Raw genomic sequence first — 27,339 nt, forward strand, 5'->3', positions numbered from 1 at the left:
ACCTCTTCGGGTACACGGAGGCCCAGATTTAAAGTTCCAATGACATACAGAGAAGATTGTTGGGCTTTTGCTTAATTAGTTTGTTTTACCTTGGTGAATACAATGGAGCAATGGTGCAAGATGATCAAGAACACCGGCAAGAGAGTGGAGGAAGTGATGGTTTATGGAGAAGGAGCTCAATCACAAGAGGACTAGAAGGGGCTGTGGAAGCAAAGGTCTCAATGAGAGCAAAGAAAAGGAGAGGCGGGAAAATGAAAGCAGAGAACTGGAAGAACTATATAGGGTGTAGTGAAAAGCTGAGATATGCAAATTTTTAAGATTTCAGAGGAGAAACAATTGTAAGTGGGGACAGGTTATTTTCATGAGAGCAGGTAGCTGAATGGGATGGAAATGAAGTTCAGTGAAGTACAGGAGGTCAAGATAGGAAGAGATCTACTTGTGTAGCTCTTCCTTGTTCATACAATGATGACAAGGTAGAAAATAATGTGTGAGCCAGGTGTGAAACTGTCAAGGGATGACACCATGGACAATGAGTCCAAGGACAGCAACAAGAAAAGCATCAGGTGAGGCAGTTAGATGACATGAGCTCCAGAGGAAAAGGCACAGAAGAATGCAAAAGCCCAGCAATGAAGATCAGAATCTCCACTTAGGAAGCCAATCTCAACACCCAACGCTGAGTGAGTAGGTAGCTTGAGAAGATGCATCCACCAGGGAGAGTTGCAGGAAAAGCAGTAGCTCTGGAGGGCAAGATAGATGTGTCAAGCAAGTACCATCAGTTGCCTATTATGGGGAGTAGAGATCCCAGTACTTCTGCCCACTGCATCTTGATATTGGAGTTGTCAAGGCAAACAGTCCAGTCCAGCACTGGATGCAACAATGTCTTATTCACATAAAGAAGAGACAGCAAGGTCAGCTTCAGTAGTGGGTGTCAGTCTCCCACGGCCAGCACATCCCTCCTGATTTGCAAGCACCCTTCTCGTGCCCAAGAAGGAAGATACAGTACTGGGGATGGCCAGGGACCACACGATGCAGACGCTTAAAACCAACAAAGGAGCACACCTGAGTCTGAAAGACAGGAAGATACGCCCCCACAAGGTGATAAGCCCATCACAAACTGTGAGGATGCTTTATCTCCTGGTAAGGAAAGTGCCACCCCGCACAAGGCCCATTCTTATGCGGCCGAGTTGGGGCCAAAAGACCCCACGTGGGAGAATGCCTTTCCTAACAAGAAGAAACGTTCTTCCTCCTGAAGGAGATTGAGGACGCCATGAGATGGTGTTCGGAGGGCCAAGTGGGAAGGTTTAGACTGAATGGGAGTGATTAGAGCCAAGGGAGAAGACAGCAGTGTGGAAATTAGAACAGAGGAAAGGATGGAGCAGAGCAAAAGGGAGTATTTGGGAGCACTGTCAAGATCCCCCAACAGTCGTTCCCAGCACTCTTCTGATGAAAAAGTGATTCCAGTACCTATGGGGAGAGTCAGCTGTGGCCTTGATTATGTTTCTGAGGCAGCTGACTTTGCCAGACATTTTATTTTTATTCCATTAAGCCTTACTTTTAATATGCCTTTAATGGTAAACCTTTTCAAGTTCTTTTTGGAAGTATGGTATAAATTTTTCTTTAAAAAAGAATAAACACTTGAGCAAAATAAAACTTTAGATAGCTTAAAACTGGGATTGTTTTATAACATGATTATTAATAATAACAAGAATAATAGCTGGCATTTAATGAGTCAGGCATTGGACTAAAGGCTTTACAACTATTGCCTTATTTACTTCTGACAGTGATAGATCATATTTTTATTTCTAGCTTTCAGAAAAGAGAACTAAGACATAAAGAAGTTATCTAACTTATGGTAAGCAGCGCCCAGGGCAAAACCTACTTAAGGGCACTGTGAGAACTTTACAAGGACAAAAAAAGAACAGAATAGTAAATAAGTTCAAAGTGGAGTGGGTCATTTTGAGAACACTGGACAAGGCTGCTGAAATAACAGCAAATTGGGTAAGTAGTTAAGAATTGGTACCTACCCTCAGAATACTTTAAAGAGTAATAATCATGGCAACTATTAAACTAACCATGAAAAGTTAGGTTTATGTGAATGTGTCTCCTTCCATAGAGCTCCAAGTCCTTGAAAAGCAATCTTTTCTCTGAAGCCCACACCATAGTGCTATATATCCTGTGGATGTCTGTTTTGAGACTGGTGGTGTCTGCTTGCTTAACAGTTAGAAATGCAAAGCACAGAGAATTTATATCATTGCATCTATTTTGAGGCAGCAAAAATGAGGTCTTCTTACCCAATAGGATATCTTGATACAAGTGTTGTCTCAATGGACAAGGGCACAGATAGCCGCCATATTGCTGATTTAGAGGGTCTTCCCCTAACATCCTCCAAAGCTGTGTTTCTTTGTTTTCTTAACAAATACTTCCTTGCTTACTCCCCAGCTTTTTCAAAGAACAGTAAAAACTGAGAGTAGAACTTTTTTTCTTATAAACTAGATGATATAAAATAGAAACAATAGTTCCAGCAATGTCGTCTTCTCCCTACAGTTAATGGGTATGTTCTCTATAGGCTCTGACTTGGGAATTTCTAAGGAATCATAAAAAGAATGGCCTTCAAAGACAAAAATAGCTGGGGCTTGAACCTCCATTGTGCAACCTTCTAAATCTTAGGGGAAATTTTCCTCAACTTTCTTGAGTCTTGGTTTCTTCATCTATGAAACGTGAGGCAAAAAGTACTTCCAAAGTTCTTGAAAGATACAGAGGGTCTGGAACAGAGGAGGCATCCATAAATGCGAGAGTCTCTGGCAACCTCCCTCCCTTCCCAGTAAGGTAATAGCCTTTCTTCCATTTCCCAACTGGTTTTAAAATAAAAATTATTGTTCAAATTTGATGCAGACATATCTTTTGTTTTTGTTTTGGCTTTGGTTTTGGTAGTGGTTTTGCCCACCTCCCTATCTCAAGTTTATATTATATTATATATTGTAAGTATGTATTTATGTGACTACCCCAGAAACTTTGCAAATGTACTTTCTTTGTCTGTCTAATTCATTTAGAGCACTTTGACATGGATCATTCCTTGTACACAGTGGTATTAAATAATTATTGACAGCTTGACAGCATATATTTACTTTAACCCATCATTCTTTTTCTACTGGCAAATAATTACAAGATTTCTTCCAAGGAGTAGCCTACATTTTGTAGCTTAAATGTCAAAAAGGCAAGACTTGTCAGCTAAGGAGCAAGGATGATGTATTCTACAGTAAAACTGGTGCAACATCAAGGCTGAGGCTGGACATTGTGGATTCTGGATCCAGAAGTCTCAAGATTTCCAGTTTCAGTAAATGCTGTTATTCATTCTAAGAGTCCCCATCACTCAATTTTTACGTGCAGTCTGGATAGCTGAAACACACCTGGAACATTCACTAATATTTAGCACACTGGGAAGGGTTCTCTCCAACAATCTGAGATTCATTCATTCACACATGATGATATGTTCCCTGGTTTCCTAGGAAACGTCATGTACCTCCTGAAGAGCAAAAATTACATCAAGTCTGCATCCCCCAAATTTAAAAACATTAAATGTGCTCATTTATGAAGAAATCCCTTTTAAAGTTAAACGTTTTACTTCTGTTTATTGTCGGTTTAATAAACATCAAGAACCATGACAACGTAGGATGCATTAATACATCGCCCCAGATCTATTCTTCCCTTCCATTGACCTCCATCCCTCCATCTACAGGGGTCAAGAGGGAGGGCAGAACTTCCATGCTTCTAGAAATTTCCCCCACCCCTCCTCCTCCTTCCTAACCCCTCTATCATTCTTTATTTCAAGATCATTAACTAATCCCATATACCCTCTACTTCTGTTTCTGTCCGTTAACAACCCAGATCTCTTGGTTTATACTCAACGCTCTGAACCCTTTCCACCAAGCCCTCTAAAGATAGTTTCAAACTTTTTTTGTTACAGGACCCTGTAAACTCTTAAACGTAATTGAGGAGCTCCAAAGAGCTTTGGTTTATGTGGGTTACATTTACTAATATTTGCTGTATTCAAAATTAAAGGAAAATTTTAAAATATTAATTCACTTTAAAATAATAAGTCCATTACATGTTAACAAATATTATATATTTTTTATGAGGAAAAAAATTAGTGAGAAGAGCAGCATTGTTTTACATTTTTGCAAATCTCTTTACTGCCTGGTTTAACAGAAGACAGCTGGATTCTTGTATCTGCTCCTGCATTCAATCTGTTGTGACAGGCTATTTTAGTTGAAATATATGAAGAAAATACGGCCTCACCCAGATATGTGGTTAGAAAAAAGAGGATTATTTTGAGAATCTTTTCATATAACCGTGGGTATTATTCTTTAACACTATATCAAAACTCAACAAATGGTAGTTTCTTAGCAGTTAGTTGCAATGTGAAACCAAAAACCGTACTACTAAACTTGTTTTTAGTTCCATTAAAATCCATTAGTCTATCTTGCACTTTGAATGGATATTTTACCCACACAGGATTCTATAATATCATGTATCACTCATTTGAAAAACACTGTGTCACTGAGTTATGCAGATTTTCCAAATGTTGACACATTTTATTATACGATATTTAAAAATTACATTTGTTAATATCACCACTAAACTCATCTGAAGAGTCTTTAAGTGTTGGGAAACTATCACCTTAGTGGATAAAAGTTTTCCGAAAATCAAAATCATACTCGAAAGCTCAAATTTTATCATTGGCAACAAACATTGTCAGTCATTTTCCTTGAAGTAACATGTTCAGTTCATTCATTTCTGAGAAATGGTCAAATACCCGAGTCTGGGTAGCCATCACTTTTTCTGTCAGTCTTTCTTTCAAGAAAGAACAGTCTACAGGGAAAAAAAGTTGTTGGTTCAGCTGGCAGCTCAACCAATTGCACCCGTGATTTTCTTCAAGCCAACCGTTGTACCTCGGTATGTAGAAAAAGTGTTTTATGCACTTTTCCCATTTAATCACAGCATACTGAATACGTATGCAATCAAAGGTTGAGACTGAATACACTGCTGTTCTAGAACTCATGATCCATCATCAGCAAAACCCCCTGAATGTTATCAGTACTATAAAAGGGGTGTAAAGGTTGAACAAAGGGAGCTAGAATTGTTACAACATATTGACATGATCCTATAATCTCTTTATAAACCTTTCTGTAAACTTCAAAAATGAGCTTTGTCATCTGGTACTTACACTTTATCCTTGTACCAATTAGGATGTCTTTGACTGCAGGTAAAAATAAACCTTACTCAAAATGATTTAGATAATCAGGAAAAGTTGTCATCTCTCAAACTGAGAAATTTCAAGGCAGGGCATCTTTAGGGTTGGTTAATTCAGGGCTCATGGTCCCAAGATGTGTCTAACATTTCCAAGTGACTCATGAATATGTGACAGGTCCAGTACAGACCATTTTTTTTTAAGTCTTTATTGAATTTGTTATAATACTGTTTCTGGTTTATGTTTTGGTTCTTTGGCCAGGAGGCATGTGGGATCTTAGCTCCCCGACCAGGAATTGAACCTGCACCCCCTGCATTGGAAGGCGAAGTCTTAACCACTGGACCACCAGGGAAGTCCCGAGGTCCCAGTGTATAATACGATGCTGCCTTTTCCTATGAGTCTCTTTATAAGAAGGAAGAAACCTTTCCCAGAGCCCCTCTAGCAGACCTCATCTCTCATTTCATACCACCTTGCACCACGTGTCCACACCTACGCCAAATAGCAGATACAAGGAATGGGATCTCCATAAATAGCTAAGATTAATCCAAACTTTAAAAAAAGAATGTCTATACATGTATAACTGAGTCACTTTGCTGTACAGCAGAGATTGGCACACCATTGTAAGTCAACTATACTTCAATCAAAAAAATATACATGCAAAACGAACCACCAAAAGCTTAAATAAGAATGCTTCTCTCCTGAATGCCTAAGACCGCTTGAGCCCGCTCACAAATTGGGAGGAGGAGTCATGAGCAACGAACACAGGGGCGCCTCAGTGTGTTTTTCTATTTGATTAAGACTGATTCCTCCTGAAAAACAAATGTGATCGATCTTGGAAGATTAATGTTGAATGGTACAACACAAATGTATTAAAGAATTTATCGAAATAAAACTAACTTAAAAGGCAAAAAAAAAAGATTAATCTAAATTTACCCTTGAGCTTTAGGTAAGGCAACCTTCCCTAAGGGATGAACACCTGGATAAAATCAGGTTTCATTCAAGAAAGGAGAAAATGGGGAGGGGGTTTGGGGGTAAATGCCAACCGTGCCCGGCCCACAGCCTCTCTGCTCTCGCCCTCACACATTAAAGGTTGCTGACGGCAAACCCCTGTGCCTCCTGACTTGAGGGCTTTTTACTGGACGTGGAGCTATAAACGACACAGAGGGCAGGCCAGATGTGCCACAGAATTAGTGGCCCCGGAGCAGCCCTCAACCAATGATCCACAGGGAGCTGATGGATAAGTATCCAGCTTCCTGGGCACCCATCTGAGATAACTTTGAGATGCACTGTACATTTCCCAGAATTAACCAGTGGAATAAGCCACGGTGATAACCACTTAACATACTGCACTTTTTTTGGCTGCCCTCCTTGCCCTCTGTCATTTCTTCTCTTCCCTTACCAGTGTTGCATGTTATCGTCTTCCAAATGAACTATTTGCAATAGCATTCTTATCTCAGGATCCGCTTCTGGGGGAACCCAAACCAGGAAAACAGTCCTTCCCTCAAAAAAATCCACTACAATCAGAAACTCAGAAGCCCTTTTTCAATTCTTTGTTCTCAGAGCCTTTATTACCATCTTTCTCCTATAAGAGTTCCTGCTTTCTGCCAAACGCTGAAAAAATGAATAAAGAAATACTTACTCTTGTTTAAGCATGCACACAAAATATTTTTATTAAGTACATAAAATTAATCATGTTGCCTCCTATACCCAGGTGCCTTCTCAGGAACGACCTCCCCCCAGCCTCTGCTCAAAGGGCAGCCATTTGTAGCCACACTTTGACCCAAGTATAACCAATCCTTTGGCTGGCAGTGCCCACATGGTATGAAAAGATAAACAAAGACAATCCAGTTTCCTCTCTTGAAAATTTAAATTAGCAAATACCAATACCAAGAGAATGAGGAATTTCACTGTGTGAAGATGAGCTGGAGTTATGAACAGTTTGTCAGAGCCATAAGGCAGTAAATAGAAATTATTATGAACCGGAAACTATGAGAAAAGCAAAATTATGATGGGTGAAGAAATGATACACAAAGAAGAGGAAAGCAGATAGCATCAGTTCCAAAAGAAGGTGGCAGACTAGGAATACTCGAGTTTTATTAATAGGGTAGCTATGGAATGGAGGAGGCTCATGAAGCTCTTTCAAGAGTTGTTTCTGCTCCTACCTCTCCTTCCAACAACAATCTCCATGGGGCTTGGCACCGTTACAGCTACTGAACTGAATTTTCATGAGATTCTGTCTCCTTATTGGCCATGTCTGTCCTGATACCAGTTCCCTTTACAGGAAGAAGCTTGAGTTAATGTCTAACAACCAATATTATAATCAAAATGCTTTTTTAAAGAAACAATCACAGAAAAGGCTGGATTGTTTTCAACATACAATGAGATGTTTAAAATGTGGTCCAAGATGCATAATAATGTGAATTTACTTAACTACTGAACTGTACATTTAAAAATGGTTAAGACAGTAAATTTCTGTCATGTGCTTTTCAGCACAATTTTTTATATACCGCTATGAGATAATATAAAGAAAATAAGGAAAAAATGGGACTTGGTACACAGTTATAAAAGAGTTTAAAATAAAGCATCTTGTCATGTGATACACCCACATAATAGTGGCATTCTTCCAGAATAACAGAATGTTACCCCTGAGTTAAGAGCCAAAGAAAAATAACCTGTTATTCTACTCTTAACCCCACACCCAAACTGAGGATCTGAGAAGATTAAAAGTAGTTAGAGGAATTTTGGAAAAATAAATGGATTTGCTGTGACGGCTTTTCCCAAACCTAGGGAAAGAAGTATATTGACACCACCTGAAAAGTTTCACCTATTTGTCTCACAGGTGCAGAAACAACCGGAAAAGAGTCAGACTCCTCCGTAAGTAATGTTAGGGTCCATCACCTGGCTAGTGCACTGCTTTAAAACAGCAATAAAAGAAAGGTCACTTCATTGGGGGTCATGTGCATTCCTAGAATAACGTGGGAGAAACATGTAGTCTACACATGAGCAGGTTAGTATAGCTGCATCTCCTGTCTTGTCCAAGAGAGTCCACTGAAGGAACAAATAGAAGCTGAAAGTGCCAGCAGATGACTAGATGTTAAGGAAGGAGTTAGTAACCAGCCAGCCAGCCAGCCAGCCAAGGGCAATCAGAGATGCATCTGCCCTCTCAAAGGAACCAAAAGTGAGAGTGAGAGACCCCCAGCGATGAGAGGAAGAGAGGCAAAGGGCCCCAGGGTCTCTGATGGACCCCGAAAGGTGCCCCTAAAAGACTCAGCCTCAAACACCTGCCAGATCTACAGAGTGTGGATGCTAGATCACCAAACAATGGCAGGCAAGCAAGAATATTCTTGTCCTCTTTACCCTCTGCCTCTTCTAGCTCTAAACCTAGAGGGGGGGTCTGAAATTTCTTTGGAGGAAGAGGGATTAACACGCAAGAGAAAAAGAAAGAACAAACCAACCAGCGTCCCCACCCACCCACCCACTGGCAACCAGCCTGCAGCAAGCAAAGCAGAAGAAAAGAGAAGCTTTACCTTCCAATGGAATGTAATATTTTGACAGGACAATTACCGACGATAGGTTGTTTTATTACCTAAAAGTGGACACCAAAATCACGGGACTTGGGCTTCCCTGGTGGCGCAGTGGTTAAGAATCCGCCTGCCAATGCAGGGGACACGGGTTCGAGCCCTGGTCCAGGAAGATCCCACATGACACGGAGCAACTAAGCCCGTGCGCCACCACTACTGAGCCTGCGGTCTAGAGCCCACGAGCCACAACTACTAAGCCCACGTGCCACAACTACTGAGCCTGCGCTCTAGAGCCCGTGAGCCGCAACTGCTGAAGCCCGCGCGCCTAGAGCCTGTGCTCTGCAACGAGAAGCCCGCACACCACAACAAAGAGTAGCCTCCGCTCACCACAACTAGAGGAAGCCCGCGTGCAGCAATGAAGACCCAACACAGCCAAAAATAAATACATAAAATAATAAAAAAAAAAAATCACGGGACTTCCCTTAAATTTTACCAAAGGCTAACGAAAGAACCAGCCCCACAGAAAAACGTTAAAGAGATACCAGGAGACAAAAATAAAGTTGCTTTATAATTACACCCCCATGAACCCTGCATATTCAATGGAAAGGTTACAGATATTTAATTTCAGGAAACAGGCTGGATAAAAGTAAAAAAGGCTCAATCTGATCATATAAACCTTACATTTTAAAAATAACCAAGGAAAATACCACAAACTTTTATTTGAATAGGGACAATATTTTTGAGTACAAGCAAAGGTACAAGCAAAATAAAACAGACGAAGTAGGACAATGTATCTTGAGTTGATATCTAAATAGTTCAAGCAACTGGAGAGCATTAGAACGTCACACATTTTTCTATGCAGAAAATGTTGTAAATTTCTATTTTCCAAATTGCAGACCTATTACTTTGCAATATATAGCATCAAAATTGAAGGCCTAGGCCCATTCTCTTCTCAGTACTCCTTAAGTTTGGGTACCTCTTTCTAACATGTATAATGAAGCAGATACAGATTTTAAGCATAACAATAAAAATATTAATAAGAATAGTTATAATTTATTGAGCATTCACTCCACATCATGCTTGGTGCTGGAAGACATAATCATCTTATCTGACCTTCAAAGTGCTATTGCAGGTAGGTAATTGCTATTGTTATTGCCATTCCTTCAGATAAAGACATTGAGGCAGAGAAAAGTGAGGTAATTTGTCCAAGACCACAGAATTAATAACTGAGGCAAGAACCACACCCAGGACCTTCACTGCTATAGTGTGCTTTACGTTGCTGAGAAAACATTCAGAACAATGAGAGGTGTTTTAGAGAACTGATCAGTCACCAGGCTTTGATTTCTGACCTTGCAGGGGTCCCAGGCTCCTTGAACACCTATGCCATTGGGACACTCGCAGTGGGTATGTTTTTTCCTGACAGACAAAAATCCCACTTTCATGTGGGCCTGCCAGTGAACTCACCTGAAGTGCTTAATCCTCTCAGCTCCCAGCTACGTCCCTTTAATAAGCCCTAAAATGATTAAAATAAATCCTCTTTGCCACTCCCATTAGCAACAAAATTATTAACAACTGAATATGATTTCCATATGTTCCCGGTTTGCCTGGAGACAGAATTCAGGCATCTATTAAAATTACTGCTGGCCATCAAGCAGAAAAACAAACATGCTTTCTATAACTCCTTCTTAATAGCACTGGACCAATTTACTAAGCACCATGACCTGCAAACAACTACACAGTTCTCCCAAGTGACAGCATGCTGGCACTATTCATTCTGCTTTAAAAATAAACAAACAAAAAATAAAAAGCATCTTCCTCATTACAACCTTGATGTTTTCTACATTGGTAGATTCTAATATTTTGTTTGTAAATGACCCCTCATACCCGTGGAAACTGTGTGAGGCTTGTGGTATTTCTATAAATAAATATTCTTGATAGCAAGGAAATAACATACCAAAACCATATAATCATTCCTATATACATATTATCTTGAAAATACATTTTTGCTTCAACGGAGATTTTTGTCAGAAAATCCAATTGGGTGATGTGATTGGCTGCATCCTAATACACTGAGGGTCACAGGGAGAAGCTTTCACTTCTCCCCTGGCTTCTGGGTTCCAGGTTGCCCCTGACAGAGGTCACAGCCTGCCCTCTTCTCCCACGTTTCTCACTCCTGTGCTTTTTTTCCTTATCATCATCCTTCCCTGCTTCTCTTCATTTCTGAGTCCTCATTAACTTCACTGTCTTCATCAGATGACTCAGAGTGATAACAGAGGGATGACTGGTAAATGAATTGCATTAGCAATCAGTTTACTGGAGGCTGACCCTGCCCCCTTATAGGTGTGAATTAGGGAATTATAGAGTCAAGGTAATGGAGGTTGGGGGGATAGGGAGAGCGAGAAGGAGAGAAAAGGGAGGGAGGGAGGGGGAGGGAACGTGACATCTCAGATATTTGTAGCAATGCACTTAGAAGAGATGTTATATGATAAATGTGTTATGTTATGCCATTCTCACCGTGATAATAGATCTTAGGAGAATCAAAAATATATGTATATAAATATATATACACACACATATGTACAAACACAGACATAGACACACATATATATATAAAATGCTTTAGATGAAAGCCTGGAAGAGTTTTAGGAAGAGAATCTGGAGTTTCTCCTTGATTCTTCTACTCATAATTTTTTTCCGCAAATAATTCCATTTCAGTTGGTACAGGGTGGAGGGTGGAGAGTGGGAAAAAAAAAAATATCTGGGGAGAGGGGGAAGATGGAAAAAGAATAAAAGGCGGAGATCACCTTCCTCCCCACAGATACACTAGAAATACATCTACACGTGGAACAACTGCTACAGAACACCTACTGAACGCTGGCAGAAGACCTCAGACCTCCCAAAAGGCAAGAAACTCCCCACGTACCTCGGTAGGGCAAAAGAAAAAAGAATAAACAGAGACAAAAGAATAGGGACGGGACCTGCACCAGTGGGAGGGAGCTGTGGAGGAGGAAAGCTTTCCACACACTAGGAGCCCCTTCGCGGGCGGAGACTGCGGGTGGCGGAGGGGGAAAGCTTCGGAGCCACGGAGGAGAGCACAGCAACAGGGCTGCGGAGGGCAAAGCGGGGAGATTCCCACACAGAGGATCGGTGCCGACCGGCACTCACCAGCCCGAGGGGCTTGTCTGCTCACCTGCCGGGGCGGGGCGGGGCTGGGAGCTGAGGCTCCGGCTTAGGTCAGAGCGCAGGGAGAGGACTGGGGTTGGCGGCGTGAACAAGCCTGCAGGGGGTTACTGCACCACGGCTAGCCGGGAGGGAGTCCGGGGAAAAGTCTGGAGCTGCCAAAGACACAAGAGACTTTTTCTTCCCTCTTTGTTTCCTGGTGCGCGAGGAGAGGGGATTAAGAGCGCTGCTTAAAGGAGCTCCAGAGATGGGCGCGAGCCGCGGCTAACAGCGCGGACCCCAGAGACGGGCAAGAGACGCTAAGGCTACTGCTGCCGCCACCAAGAAGCCTGTGTGCGAGCACAGGTCACTCTCCACACCTCCCCTCCCGGGAGCCTGTGCACCCCGCCACTGCCAGGGTCCTGGGATCCAGGGACAACTTCCCGGGAGAACGCACGGCACGCCTCAGGCTGGTGCAACGGCCCGCCGGCCTCTGCCGCTGCAGGCCCGCCCCGCATCCGCACCCCTCCCTCCCCCCAGCCTTTGTGAGCCAGAGCCCCCGAGTCAGCTGCTCCTTTAACCCCGTCCTGTCTGAGCAAAGAAGAGACGCCCTCTGGTGACCTACACGCAGAGGCGGGGCCAAATACAAAGCTGAGCCCCGGGAGCTGTGCAAACAAAAAAGAGAAAAGGAAATCTCTCCCAGCAGCCTCAGAAGCAGCGGATTAAAGCTCCACAATCAACTTGATGTACCTGCATCTGTGGAATACACGAATAGACAACGAATCATCCCAAATTGAGGAGGTGGACTTTGAGAGCAAGATTTATTGTTTTTTCCCCTTTTCCTCTTTTTGTGAGTGTGTATGTGTTTGCTTCTGTGTGAGATTTTGTCTGTATACCTTTGCTTTCACCATTTGTCCTAGGGTTCTATCTGTCCGTTTTTTTTTGGTTGTTTGTTTTTTTCTGGTTTTTTTACTTAAAAAAATTCTTTTTCTTAATTATTTTTTATTATAATAACTTTATTTTATTTTATCTTACTTTATTTTATCTTCTTTCTTTCATTCTTTCTACTTTTTCTCCCTTTTATTCACAGCTGTGTGGATAAAGGCTCTTGCTGCTGCAGCCAGGAGGCAGGGCTGTGCCTCTGAGGTGGGAGAGCCAACTTCAGGACACTGGTCCACAAGAGACCTCCCAGCTCCACATAATATCAAATGGCGAAAATCTCCCAGAGATGTCTATCTCAACACCAACACCCAGCTTCACTCAACGACCAGCAAGCAACAGTGCTGGACACCCCATGCCAAACAACTAGCAGGACAGGAACACAACCCCACCCATTAGCAGAGAGGCTGCCTAAAATCATAATAAGTCCACAACACCCCAAAACACACCACCAGACGTGGACCTGCCCACCAGAAAGACAAGATCCAGCCTCATCCACCAGAACACAGGCACTAGTCCCCTCCACCAGGAAGTCTACACAACCCACTGAACCAACTTTAGCCACTGGGGACAGACACCAAAAACAACGGGAACTACAAACCTGCAGCCAGCAAAAAGGAGACCCCAAACACAGTAAGATAAGCAAAATGAGAAGACAGAAAAGCACACAGCAGTTGAAGGAGCAAGATAAAAACCCACCAGACCTAACAAATGAAGAGGAAATAGGCAATCGACCTGAAAAAGAATTCAGAATAATGATAGTAAACATGATCCAAAATCTTGGAAATAGAGAAAATGCAAGAAACATTTAACAAGGACCTAGAAGAACTAAAGGTGAAACATGCAACGATGAACAACACAATAAATGAAATTAAAAATACTCTAGATGGGATCAATAGCAGAATAGCTGAGGCAGAAGAACGGATAAGTGACCTGGAAGATAAAATAGTGGAAATAACTACTGCAGAGCAGAATAAAGAAAAAAGAATGAAAAGAACTGAGGACAGTCTCAGAGACCTCTGGGGTAACATTAAATGCACCAACATTCGAATTACAGGGGTTCCAGAAGAAGAAGAGAAAAAGAAAGGGACTGAGAAAATATTTGAAGAGATTATAGTTGAAAACTTCCCTAACATGGGAAAGGAAATAGTTAATCAAGTCCAGGAAGCACAGAGAGTCCCATACAGGATAAATCCAAGGAGAAACATGCCAAGACACATACTAATCAAACTGTCAAAAATTAAATACAAAGAAAACATATTAAAAGCAGGAAGGGAAAAACAACAAATAACACCAAGGGAATCCCCATAAGGTTAACAGCTGATCTTTCAGCAGAAACTCTGCAAGCCAGAAGGGAGCGGCAGGATATTTTTAAAGATATGAAGGAGAAAAACCTACAACCAAGATTACGCTACCCAGCAAGGATCTCATTCAGATTTGATGGAGAAATTAAAACCTTTACAGACAAGCAAAAGCTGAGAGAGTTCAGCACCACCAAACCAGCTCTACAACAAATGCTAAAGGAACTTCTCTAGGCAAGAAACACAAGAGAAGGAAAGGACCTACAATAACAAACCCAAAACAATTAAGAAAATGGGAATAGGAACATACATATCGATAATTACCTTAAATGCAAATGGATTAGGGCTTCCCTGGTGGTGCAGTGGTTGAGGGTCCGCCGGCCGATGCGCGGGACGCAGGTTCATGCCCCAGTCTGGGAGGATCCCGCATGCCGCGGAGCGGCTGGGCCCGTGAGCCATGGCCGCTGAGCCTGTGCGTCCAGGGCCTGTGCTCCGCAGCGCGAGGGGCTGTGGCAGTGAGGGGCCCACGTACTGCAAAAAAAACAAAACAAAAAAATGTTAATGGATTAAATGCTCCCACCAAAAGACACAGACTGGCTGAATGGCTACAAAAACAAGACCCATATATATGCTGTCTACAAGAGACCCACTTCAGACCTAGAGACACATACAGACTGAAAGTAAGGGGATGGAAAAAGATATTCCATGCAAATGGAAACCAAAAGAAAGCTGGAGTAGCAATTCTCATATCAGACAAAATAGACTTTAAAATAAAGACTATTAGAACAGACAAAGAAGGACACTACATAATGATCAAGGGATCGATCCAAGAAGAAGATATAACAACTGTAAATATTTATGCACCCAACACAGGAGCACCTCAATACATAAGGCAAATACTAACAGCCATAAAAGGGGAAATCGACACTAATACATTCATAGTAGGGGACTTTAACACCCCACTTTCACCAAAGGACAGATCATCCAAAATGAAAATAAAGAAACACAAGCTTTAAATGATACATTGAACAAGATGGACTTAATTGATATTTATAGGACATTCCATCCAAAAACAACAGAATACACATTTTTCTCAAGTGCTCATGGAACATTCTCCAGGATAGATCATATCTTGGGTCACAAATCAAGCCCTGGTAAATGTAAGAAAATTGAAATTGTATCAAGTATCTATTCCAACCACAACGCTATGAGACTAGATATCAATTTCAGGAAAAGATCTATAAAAAATACAAACACATGGAGGCTAAACAATACACTACTTACTAACGGAGTGATCACTGAAGAAATCAAAGAGGAAATTAAAAAATACCTAGAAAGAAATGGCAATGGAGACATGACGACCCAAAACCTATGGGATGCAGCAAAAGCAGTTCTAAGAGGGAAGTTTATAGCAATACGATCCTACCTTAAGAAACAGCAAACATCTCGAATATACAACCTAACCTTGCACCTAAAGCAATTAGAGAAAGAAGAACAAAAAAAAACCCAAAGTTAGCAGAAGGAAAGAAATCATAAAGATCAGATCAGAAATAAATGAAAAAGAAATGAAGGAAATGATAGCAAAGATTAATAAAACTAAAAACTGGTTCTTTGAGAAGATAAACAAAATTGATAAACCATTAGCCAGACTCATCAAGAAAAAAAGGGAGAAGACTCAAATCAATAGAATTAGAAATGAAAAAGGAGAAGTAACAACCGACACTGCAGAAATACAAACGATCATGAGAGATTACTACAAGCAACTCTATGCCAATAAAATGGACAACCTGGAAGAAATGGACAAATTCTTAGAAATGCACAATGTGCCAAGAATTAATCAGGAAGAAATACGAACAGACCAATCACAAGCACTGAAATTGAAACTGTGATTAAAAATCTTCCCACAAACAAAAGCCCAGGACCAGATGGCTTCACAGGTGAATTCTTTCAAACATTTAGAGAAGAGCTAACACCTATCCTTCTCAAACTCTTCCAAAATATAGCAGAGGGAAGAACACTCCCAAACTCATTCTATGAGGCCACCATCACCCTGATAACAAAACCACACAAGGATGTCACAAAGAATCAAAACTACAGGCCAACATCACTGATGAACATAGATGCAAAAATTCTCAACACAATACTAGCAAGCAGAATCCAACAGCACATTAAAAGGATCATACAACATGATCAAGTGGGGTTTATTCCAGGAATGCAAGGATTCTTCAGTATGTGCAAATCAATCAACGTGATACACCATATTAACAAAGAGAAGGAGAAAAACCATATGGTCATCTCAATAGATGCAGAGAAAGCATTTGACAAAATTCAACACCCATATATGATAAAAACCCTGCAGAAAGTAGGCACAGCGGGAACTTTCCTCAACATAATAAAGGCCATATATGACAAACCCACAGCCAACATCATCTTCAATGGTGAAAAACTGAAAGCATTTCCACTAAGATCAGGAACAAGACAAAGTTGCCCACTCTCACCACTCTTATTCTACATAGTTTTGGAAGCTTTAGCCACAGCAATCAGAGAAGAAAAGGAAATAAAAGGAATCCAAATCGGAAAACAAGAAGTAAAGCTGTCACTGTTTCCAGATGACATGATACTATACATAGAGAATCCTAAAGATGCTACCAGAAAACTACTAGAGCTAATCAATAGATTTGGTAAAGTAGCAGGATAAAAAATTAATGCACAGAAATCTCTGACATTCCTATACACTAATGATGAAAAATATGAAAGGGAAATCAAGAAAACACTCCCATTTACCAATGCAACAAAAAGAAAAAAATATCTAGGAATAAACCTATGTAAGGAGACAAAAGACCTGTATGCAGAAAATTGTAAGACACTGATGAAAGAAATCAAAGATGATACAAATAGATGGAGAGATATACCATGTTCTTGGATTGGAAAAATCAACATTGTGAAAATGACTCTACTACCTAAAGCAATCTACAGATTCAATACAATCCCTATCAAACTACCACTGGCATTTTTCACAGAACTAGAACAAAAAATTTCACAATTTGTATGGAAACAAAAAGACCCCGAATAGCCAAAGCAATCTTGGGAACGAAAAATGGAGCTGGAGGAAACAGGCTCCCTGACTTCAGACTATACTACAAAGCTACAGTAATCAAGACAGTATGGTACTGGCACAAGAACAGAAAGATAGATCAATGGAACAGGATCGAAAGCCCAGAGATAAACCCACGCACATATGGTCACATTATCTTTGATAAAGGAGGCAGGAATGTACAGTGGAGAAAGGATAGCCTCTTCAATAAGTGGTGCTGGGAAAACTGGACAGGTACATGTAGAAGTATGAGATTAGATCACTGCCTAACACCACACACAAAAATAAGCTCAAAATGGATTAAAGACCTAAGTGTAAGGCCAGAAACTATCAAACTCTTAGAGGAAAACATAGGTGGAACACTCTATGACACAGATCACAGCAAGATCCTTTTTGACCCACCTCCTAGAGAAATGGAAATAAAAACAAAAATAAACAAATGGGACCTAATGAAACTTCAAAGCTTTTGCACAGCAAAGGAAACCATAAACAAGACCAAAAGACAACCCTCAGAATGGGGGAACATATTTGCAAATGAAGCAACTGACAAAGGATTAATCTCCAAAATTTACAAGCAGCTCATGCAGCTCAATAACAAAAAATCAAACAACCCAATCCAAAAATGTGCAGAAGACCTAAATAGACATTTCTCCAAAGAAGATATACAGATTGCCAACAAACACATGAAAGAATGCTCAACATCATTAATCATTAGAGAAATGCAAATCAAAACTACAATGAGATATCATCTCACAGCGGTCAGAGTGGCCATCAACAAAAAATCTAGAAAGAATAAATGCTGGAGAAGATGTGGAGAAAAGGATACACTCTTGCACTGCTGGTGGGAATGTGAATTGGTACAGCCACTATGGAGAACAGTATGGAGGTTCCTTAAAAAACTACAAATAGGGCTTCCCTGGTGGCGCAGTGGTTGAGAATCTGCCTGCCAATGCAGGGGACACGGGTTCGGGCCCTGGTCTGGGAGGATCCCACATGCCGCGGAGCAACTGGGCCCGTGAGCCAAAACTACTGAGCCTGCGCATCTGGAGCCTGTGCTCCGCAACAGGAGAGGCCGCAATAGTGAGAGGCCCGCGCACCGCAATGAAGAGTGGCCCCCGCTTGCCACAAGTGGAGAAACCCGTCACACAGAAACGAAGACCCAACACAGCCATAAATAAATAATTAATTAATTAAAAAAAATAATAACTACAAATAGAACTACCATATGACCCAGCAATCCCACTACTGGGCATATACCCTGAGAAAACCGTAATTCAAAAAGAGTCATGTACCAAAATATTCGTTGCAGCTCTATTTACAATAGCCAGGAGATGGAAACAACCTAAGTGTTCATCATAGGATGAATGGATGAAGAAGATGTGGCACATACATACAATGGAATATTACTCAGCCATAAAAAGAAACGAAATTGAGTTATTTATAGTGAGGTGGATGGACCTAGAATCTGTCATACAGAGTGAAGTAAGTCAGAAAGAGAAAGATAAATACCGTATGCGAACACATATATATGGAATCTAAGAAAGAAAAATGTCATGAAGAACCTAGGGGTAAGACGGAAATAAAGACACAGACCTACTAGAGAATGGGCTTGAGGATATGGGGAGGGGGAAGGGTAAGCTGTGACAAAGTGAGAGAGTGGCATGGACATATATACACTACCGAACGTAAGGTAGATAGCTAGTGGGAAGCAGCTGCATAGCACAGGGAGATCAGCTCGGTGCTTTGTGACCACCTGGATGGGTGGGATAGGGAGGGTGGGAGGGAAGGAGACGCAAGAGGGCGGAGATATGGGAACATATGTATAACTGATTCACTTTGTTATAAAGCAGAAACTAACACACCATTGTAAAGCAATTATACTCCAATAAAGATGTAAAAAAAATAAATTAAAAAAAAACATATCTGGCCTTTATTTAACGTGGGTGTAGTTTTGAAATTCAGGCTGTCTGTCCAATAGGATTGGATTACCTACCAAATGTGTTGGAGTATCTAAAACACTTCTTTAAATCCCTGAGGCACTTCTGGCTTGCCAACCATATGTTGAACCACAAATATTTACATCAATGTGATTCAGAAAAAAATTGACTTGAAACAGAGATTTTTCCCTACAGATAAAGTGGACTAAAGATTCTTGCACCAGGTTGGTGAATGGTGTGTGTTATGGACTGATCTGTGTCCTCCCGAAATTCATATGCTGAAGTCTTAACCCCCAGTTAGGACCTCAGAATGTGACAGGATTTGGAGGCAGAGCCTTGAAAGAGGTGATTAAGGTAAAATCATATGGCTAATATGATTGGTGTCCTTATAAGAAGAAATTAGGACACAGACAAGCACTGAGGAACACCAGGTGAAGACTCAGTGAGAAGACAGCCATCTACAGACCAAGGAGAGAGGCCTCAGCAGAAATGAACCCTACCAGTATCTTGATCTGCAACTTCTAGCCTCCAGAACTGTGGGAAAACCCATTTCTGTTGTTTAAGCCACCCAGACTGTGATACTTTGATATGGCAGCCTGAACCGACTAGCACAGTGTGCCACGCAAGTCCGAATCTTCATCCAAGTTCCCAAAGATCAAAAGTCAGAGACTGGAATTGTTTAACCATGGATATGGTAAGGATATGAAGGGAACTCTGAAATTATGATAGGTAAATGGGGCAAAAGGGTAAATTAAGGCAAAAATACCATGTTTTACTATTCCTTACCAACTTTCAAAATGGGCTGTGACTTACAGGTTGGGGCCAACAATATTACGAACATTAGAGACCTAGAAAGACAGAAAGGATAGCCTTTTTGTAATTTTCATGTATTTTTCTACAACACAGAACATGAATTCTGGGATTCCTTTGAGATTTGGGGGACAGGAAGGATAGACAAAACATGGAGATGTCCATAGGCAAATAAAACTGCCTGGTCTTATGCCATGGCCTTCCTGTTTCATATTGAATAGATGCCTTCATAAAGAGCAAATGTAGCGGGAATTCCCTGGCGGTCCAGTGGTTAGGACTCCAGGCTTTCAGTGCTGAGGGCCCGAGTTCAATCCCTGGTTGGGGAACTAAGATCCCACAAGTCGTGTGGCCAAAAATAAGTAAATAAATAAACATAAAGGTATTTAAATAAAATTTTAAATAAAGAGCAAATGTAGTGCTTAATAAGCCACTGAAAACTGAGAGGAAGTAACAAAACTCTCATCAAAATATCTGCCTTTCAGTCAAAGAAAGCATAATGCGTTATCTCCCAAATTATATGAGGATGTTTCAAAGTTCAGTTAGAACTTGTGCATTTGGATACAGGAATCTTATTATACTTAAGAATCAGCTTTACCCATTACAACCTCTGTCGTTTTGTACTACTTATATTAACACATTTTACTGAATTAGCTGTACTTTTGACTTGACAGTGTGTTTCACTACAGAAGTCAAAGGCCCATGTGTATGTGTGTATGTGTGATTGCACCTGTTGAAGTGAAAAAGACACCCACAGGAGTTTAGACATTGTGAAAAATAAAAATGATGTATTTGAAGGAATGTATAACTGTCTCTAAACGAAATTTTAGAAATTTTCAACAGGGAACAAAGACAAAATAGCTATCCTAAACACTCAGTGTTTTCTTGAAGTTTTCTTTTTCTTTTCACTTTTTTTCTCCAGGCAGCTTATCTCTATTTTAAGCTCTTGGCCTCCATTGATCTTTACACATTCTTAACCTTCTGTAGCCACACTTTATTCTCTAGAGGGAGATTTGTCTACAGGCCTCATTTCTATGATTCTGCTGTTATTAGCCTAATAAGTATTCTCTTTCACACTCACTGCAAAGTGGTTTTCTAACAGCACAAAAAAATAAATGAATAAATAAAAAATGTGACTTCATTTGCTGCACACAAGATTTGTACTTAAAAATAAGAAGCAGTTTTTCTTTTCTATGCTAGTAAGAAATTTGCAGATCCATCAGGTCAAAATAACCAGCACATGCAAAATGCCTGTTACTTACCACCATTATTTTTAAGAGACATTTGAATAGTTGGAAGAATTGTCAGTCTGTACATTTTCCTTTGATTAAAGAGGAGACAGCCTGCCATGACACCAGAAACTGTTAATATTACAACACTAGGCAGCTCAGAAACATACAACTCCTTCTGCTTTCCAACTTGTATTTATTTGAAAAAGGTCTAGGCCGTGTAGTTGATGCCAAATTCTTTAAGAAGGTGTTGTATGCTTAAAGTCTACCTTTCATTAGAATCTTAGATTAAGATCTTAGCAATTATAACATTCCTTTTTCGCTAGGAAATGTTTCTTATGTGACTTCTACAAATACATTACTTAGGTTTTTACTGGTATCTAATATATGCATATGTGCTCACCACTGTTGTAGGACATGCAGGAAATATGAAAAACACCTAAGCACTTCCAACCTGGGCCCAGCAGAACAGCTCTTGCAAAGAAGAGGGCCGAGAAGCAGAAGGACCATCCTGCCATCAACGAGGTAGCTACCACAGAATACACTATCAACATTCACAAGTGCATCCTGGGAGTGGGCTTCAAGGAGCTTGCCCCTTGGGCACTCAAAAGGATCCAGAAATTTGCCATGAAGGAGGTGGGAACTTCAGATGTACACAATGACACCAGGCTTAGTAAAGCTATCTGGGCCAAAGGAATAAGCAATGTCCCACACTGTATCCATGTGCAATTGTCCAGGAGACTTAATGAGGATGAAGATTCACCAAATAAACTCTATATGTTGGTTAGATATGTACCTGTCACTACTCTCAAAAATCTACAGACAAAATGTAGATGAGAACTAACCGCTAGCTGTCAAATAACATTATAAAACCTCAAAAAAACATACACACACATAAGATATGGTTTCCATATTAAGTTGCTTAAAATTTAACTTAAGAGAAGATTAAGAAACATCAACAACCCAAGACTAAATTCAACTAAATCCTAAGGATGAGTTCTGAAGAGAGAAACTTGAGTGAGAATGGAAATAAACAATGAAAAGCTCAGAAAGGAGGTTAATGTAATCTAATCTTTGAATCAACTGACCAATTGCTTTCTCTCAGAGAACATTATAATTGACATTTTGTAAATTCATCAACTGTCATTCTCATCCATAATTCCATTATTTACACTTCACTGGAAATAGCTGGAAAAAATTAATTTATTGAGCACATACTATGAGCCAAGAATTATGTACACTCTTTTACACAGATATTCTCATTTAATCCTCAAAATAACTCTACAATTTATGTTATACTGCCATCTCATAAATTAAAAAAAAATTTTAAACTGGTAGTTAAACCAGTTTAGGTCCCCACTAAAAGGAACCAGGGTTCTTGGAAGAAATGGTTGATCCGACTTGGGGAAGGTAAAGTATAAAGTGTACCTAGAATATTTTGTGGGGCAAGAAAGTAAGGAAGCAAGACAACAGAAACAAGAAGAACTACAATCCTGCAGCCTATGGAACGAAAACCACATTCACAGAAAGACAGACAAAATGAAAAGGCAGGGGACGGTGTACTACATCAAGGAACAAGATAAAACACCACAAAAACAACTAAATGAAGTGGAGATAGGCAACCTTCCAGAAAAAGAATTCAGAATAATGATATGAAGATGATTCCGGACCTTGGAAAAAGAATGGAGGCAAAGATCGAGAAGACAAAAGAAATGTTTAACAAAGACCTAGAAGAATTAAAGAACAAACAAACAGAGATGAAGAATACAATAACCGAAATGAAAAATAAACTACAAGGAATCAATAGCAGAAAAACTGCTGCAGAAGAACGGATAAGTGACCTGGAAGACAGAATGGTGGAATTCACTGCCATGGAACAGAATAAAGAAAAAAGAATGAGAATGAAAAGAAATGAAGACAGTCTAAGAGACCTTTGGGACAACATTAAACACAACAACATTCGCATTATAGGGGTCCCAGAAGGAGAAGAGAGGGAGAAAGGACCCAAGAAAATATTTGAAGAGACTATAGTCGAAAACTTCCCTAACACGGTAAACGAAATACCCACCCAAGTCCAGGAAGCACAGAAAGTCCCAGGCAGGATAAACCCAAGGAGAAACACGCCGAGACACGTAGTAATCAAATGGATAAAAATTAAAGACAAAGAAAAATTACTGAAAGCAACAAGGGAAAAATGACAAATAATATACAAGGGAACTCTCATAAGGTTAACAGCTGATTTCTCAGCAGAAACTCTGCAAGCCAGAAGGGAGTGGCACGATATATTTAAAGTGATGAAAGGGAAGAACCTACCACCAAGATCACTCTACCCAGCAAGGATCTCATTCAGATTCAACGGAGAAATCAAAAGCTTTACAGACAAGCAAAAGCTAAGAGAATTCAGCACCACCAAACCAGCTCTACAACAAACGCTAAAGGAACTTCTCTAAGTGGGAAACACAAAAGAAGAAAAGGACCTACAAAAAGAAACCCATAACAATTAATAGAACGGTAATAGGAACATACATATTTATAATCACCTTAAATGTGAATGGATTAAATGCTACAACCAAAAGACACAGGCTTGCTGAATGGATAGAAAAACAAGACACACATATATGCTATCTACAAGAGACCCACTGCAGACCTAGGGACACGTACAGGCTGAAAGTGAGGGGATGGAAAAAGATATTCCATGCAAATGGAAATCAAAAGAAAGCTGGAGTAGCAATACTTGTGTTAGATAAAATAGACTTTAAATAAAGAGTGTTAGAAGAGACAAAGAAGGACACTACATAATGATCAAGGGATCAATCCAAGAAGAAGATATAACAATTATAAATATATATGCACCCAACACAGGAGCACCTCAATACATAAGGCAAATGCTAACAGCTATAAAAGAGGAAATCAACAGTAACAAAATAATAGTGGGGGACTTTATCACCTCACTTACACCAATGGACAGCTCATCCAGACAGAAAATTAATAAGGAAATACAAGTTTTAAATGACACAATAGACCAGAGACTTAATTGATATGTATAGGACATTCCAACCGAAAACAGCAGATTACATTTTTTTCGCAAGTGCACACAGAACATCCTCCAGGACAGATCACATCTTGGGTCACAAATCAAGCCTCAGTAAATTTAAGAAAACTGAAACCATATCAAGCATCTTTTCTGACCACAACGCTATGAGATTAGAAATAAATTACAGGGGAAAAAACCATAAAAAGCACAAACAAATGGAGGCTAAACAATACATTACTAAATAACCAAGAGATCACTGAAGAAATCAAAGAGGAAATCAAAAAATTCCTAGAGACAAATGACAATGAAAACATGACGATCCAAAACCTGTGGGATGCAGCAAAAGCAGTTCTAAGAAGGAAGTTTATAGCAATATAATCCTACCTCAAGAAATAAGAAAAATCTCAATAAACAATCTAAACTTACACCTAAAGGAACTAGAGAAAAAAGAACAAACAAAACCCAAAGTTAGCAGAAGAAATCATAAAGATCAGAGCAGGAATAAATGAACTAAAAACAAAGAAAACAATAGGAAAGATCAATAAAACTAAAAGCTGGTTCTTTGAGAAGATAAACAAAATTGATAAACCATTAGCCAGACTCATCAAGAAAAAGAGGGAGAGGACTCAAATCAATAAAATTAGAAATGAGAAAGAAGAAGTGACAACAGACACTGCAGAAATACAAAGCATCATAAGAGACTACATACAAGCAACTCTATGTCAATAAAATGGACAACCTGGAAGAAATGGATAAATTCTTAGAAAGGTATAACCTTCCAAGACTGAACCAGGAAGAAATAGGAAATATGAACAATCTAATCACAAGGAATGAAACTGAAACTGTGATGAAAAATCTTCCAACAAACAAAAGTCCAGGACCAGATGGCTTCACAGGTAAATTCTATCAAACATTTAGAGAAGAACTAACATCTATCCTTCTCAAACTCTTCGAAAAAATTGCAGAGGAAGGAACATTCCCAAACTCATTCTATGAGGCCACCATCACCCTGATACCAAAACCAGACAAAGATACTACAAAAAAAGAAAATTACAGACCAATGTCACTGATGAATATAGATGCAAAAATCCTAGACAAAATACTAGCAAACAGAATCCAACAGCACATTAAAAGGATCATACACCATGATCAAGTGGGATTCATCCCAGGGATGCAAGGATTCTTCAATATATAAATATCTAACAAATTGAAGAATTAAAACCATATGATTATCTCAACAGATGCAGAAAAAGCTTTTGACAAAATTCAACACCCATTTATGATAAATACTCTCCAGGATGTGGGCATAGAGGGAAGCTACCTCAACATAATAAAGGCCATATACGACAAAAGCACAGCAAACATCATTCTCAATGGTCAAAAACTGAAAGCATTTTCTCTAAGATCAGGAACAAGACAAGGATGTCCACTCTCACCACTATTATTCAAGATAGTTTTGGAAGTCCTAGCCACGGCAATCAGAGAAGAAATAAAAGGAATACAAATTGGAAAAGAAGAAGTAACACTGTCACTGTTTGTAGTTGATATGGTACTATACATAGAAAATCCTAAAGATGCCACCAGAAAACTACTAGAGCTAGTCAATGAATTTGGTAACGTTGCAGGATACAAAATTAATGCACAGAAATCTCTTGCATTCCTATACACTAACAATGAAAGATCAGAAAGAGAAACTAAGGAAACAATCCCATTCACCATTGCAACAAAAAGAATTAAATATCTAGGAATAAACCTACCTAAGGAGGTAAAAGACCTGTACTCAGAAAACTATGACACTGATGAAAGAAATCAAAGATGACACAAACAAATGGAGAGATATACCATGTTCTCGGATTGGAAGAATCAAGCTTGTGAAAATGACTATACTACCCAAAGCAATCTACAGATTCAATGCAATCCCTATCAAATTACCAGTGGCAATTTTTTTTATAGAACTAGAACAAAGAAATCTTAAAATTTGTATGGAGACACAAAATACCCCAAATAGCAAAAGCAATTTTTTTTTTTTTTTTTTTTTTGCGGTACACGGGCCTCTCACTGTTGTGGCCTCTCCCATTGCAGAGCACAGACTCCGGATGCACAGGCTCAGCAGCCATGGCTCACGGGCCCAGCCGCTCTGCAGCATGTGGGATCTTCCCGGTCCGGGGCACGAACCCATGTCCCCTGCATCGGCAGGCAGACTCCCAACCACTGCGCCACCAGGGAAGCCTGCAAAAGCAATTTTGAGGGAAAAAAACAGAGCTGGAGGAATCAGACTCCCTGACTTCAGACTATACTACAAAGCTACAGTAATCAAGACAATATGGTACTGGCACAAAAACAGAAACATAGATCAATGGAAGAGGACAGAAAGCCCAGAGGTAAACCCACGCACCAATGGTCAACTAATCTATGACAAAGGAGGCAAGGATATACAATGGAGAAAAAACAGTCTCTTCAATAAGTGGTGCTGGGAAAACTGGACAGCTACATGTAAAAGAATGAAATTAGAACACTCCCTAACACCATATACAAAAATAAACCCAAAATGGATTAAAGTCCTAAATGTAAGACCGGACACTGTAAAACTCTTAGAGGAAAACATAGGAAGAACTCTCTTTGACGTAAATCACAGCAAGATCTTTTTCAACCTACCTCCCAGAGTAATGGAAATAAAACCAAAACTAAACAAATGAGACCTAATGAAACTTAAAAGCTTTTGCATAGCAAAGGAAACCATAAACAAGACAAAAAGACAACCCTCAGAATGGGAGAAAATATTTGCAAACAAATCAACAGACAAAGGATTAATCTCCAAAATATATAAACAGCCCATGTAGCTCAATATTAAAAAAACAAACAACCCAATCAAAAAATGGCAGAAGACCTAAATAGACATTTCTCCAAAGAAGACATACAGATGGCCAAGAGGCACATGAAAAGATGCTCAACATCACTAATTATTAGAGAACTGTAAATCAAAACTACAATGAGGCATCACCTCACATCCATCAGAATGGGCATCATCAGAAAATCTACCAACAACAAATGCTGCAGAGGGTGTGGAGAA

General features: G+C 39.9%; 1 pseudogene; it reads left to right on the top strand.

Moving 5' to 3' along the window:
• Positions 1 to 522: 522 nt before the first annotated feature.
• Positions 523 to 22,079, top strand: LOC115848459 (large ribosomal subunit protein eL31-like; annotated as a pseudogene).
• Positions 22,080 to 27,339: the final 5,260 nt, after the last annotated feature.

The sequence above is a fragment of the Globicephala melas genome, chromosome X (genome assembly GCF_963455315.2).
Source record: "Globicephala melas chromosome X, mGloMel1.2, whole genome shotgun sequence".
Lineage (NCBI taxonomy): Eukaryota > Metazoa > Chordata > Mammalia > Artiodactyla > Delphinidae > Globicephala > Globicephala melas.